The 1,433-nt window shown below is 40.2% G+C and overlaps 1 pseudogene; it reads right to left on the bottom strand.

Annotated features, from left to right (window-relative positions):
• Nucleotides 1-962: 962 nt before the first annotated feature.
• Nucleotides 963-1,142, bottom strand: LOC115870291 (annotated as a pseudogene).
• Between the last annotated feature and the right edge of the window lie 291 nt (nt 1,143-1,433).

The following is a 1,433-nucleotide window of genomic DNA, read 5'->3' as shown; positions in this document are numbered from 1 at the left end:
CTCAGTCGCTTTGGAGCTGTTCTTTCAAAGCATGACATGTTTCCACTTAATGTAATCCAGTTTTATGTACCTCTTTTATTATTCTTATTTAAGTATTAACTGTACATACCTTTCATTATATCATTTCTTTATGCTTTATATCACACTGTGATAGGTAGGTTTATTGTCCCAACCTGGCCAATAGGAATATGTGGGATTAATAAGGTCGCAGTTTGATTGCAGGGCAAAGAGATCAATGGCTTGGCAAACCTCACCTGTCTCACTCTTGCTCTCTGGTGACCGGACCAGTGTGCAGCTACCTTAGCTGGTTTGCTGCCTCAACTTGCAAGCTACACTACCTGTGGGACACCCAACCCCTGGACCATGTCACTAGAGCTTGATGTTCCTTTGAGACCTGCTTTGCCACACTGCTGGTGCATACATCACTTGAGCTGGGGACTGTCAGATCCTGTCACCTGGTTGGTGACCCGCCCTGCTGTGTGCTGTCTGTGGCTGGGCTGCCTGTATTGCTCTGTGGAAGACTGAGCTGTCTGCTTCCTTGACTTGGATCCAGCAGCCTTCATGAGTTGAAGGACTTCCAGTATATTAACTGTTTCACAGAAGTGAATTGAACTGAGCCTCTGTACTGCTGTGTGGACTAATTAGCGTTATATTCCTTTGTGCTGTATCTCTATCTCTATCTCTATATCTCTATATCTATCTATATATAAAGATATCTATATCTTCATAACTGTAATTTTGCTACTGTTGTGAATCTTAATGTAAATATATGATATTCAGGATGTATTTTCATTGTTAGAAATTGAACATAATTAAAGCTTAGTGATTAATCACAAAGACAGTATGTAATTACATATTGTGAAATATTTATTTCTAATTACAAATAAATGAAATTTTGTTTTGAAGCATGGTATAGCATGGGTAATGGTCTTTTCTTCTTCTTCTTTTTTTAGGACCCCCTAAGGGGCTGCACCATTCCTGGAAGTACTATAATACCAGGTTGATGCGTGGAGTGGCTGGAGCAAGCTCCTGGTCCTACTCCTACTTGCAAAAATACATTTAATATGTTGCCCTCCAACAGAGGACATATCACATATTAAACTGATAAGAACAGTTTTGTAACAGTATGTGTAAAAAGCCAACATCAGTGCGAAGGTTGAGAGGGCTTCTTTCTCACCAGATCAGAAATTTTTGGGGCAGTCTTTGCAAGAGAACAACAAAGATCATCTTCCACAACAAGTCTGTATTTAGACTTGATAACCAACAAGCTGGAGAACCCTGTTTCGCAAAGATATGGGAGAAGAAGGCGCAACACAGTCTCAGACAGAGCAGGATATGACTGCAAACTCTTGATCCAGAATTTTGTAACTGGCATTGTAGAGAAATCAGTTCTTGCTGCATCGCTGTTAATAAGTTCAATGAACTCCTCTTGT

The sequence above is a fragment of the Echinops telfairi genome, unplaced genomic scaffold (genome assembly GCF_000313985.2).
Source record: "Echinops telfairi isolate 266 unplaced genomic scaffold, ASM31398v2 ScPeMD7_443;HRSCAF=831, whole genome shotgun sequence".
NCBI lineage: Eukaryota > Metazoa > Chordata > Mammalia > Afrosoricida > Tenrecidae > Echinops > Echinops telfairi.
Note: the sequence above shows the minus strand (reverse complement) of the source record. Positions and strands in the feature narration are given on the sequence as shown.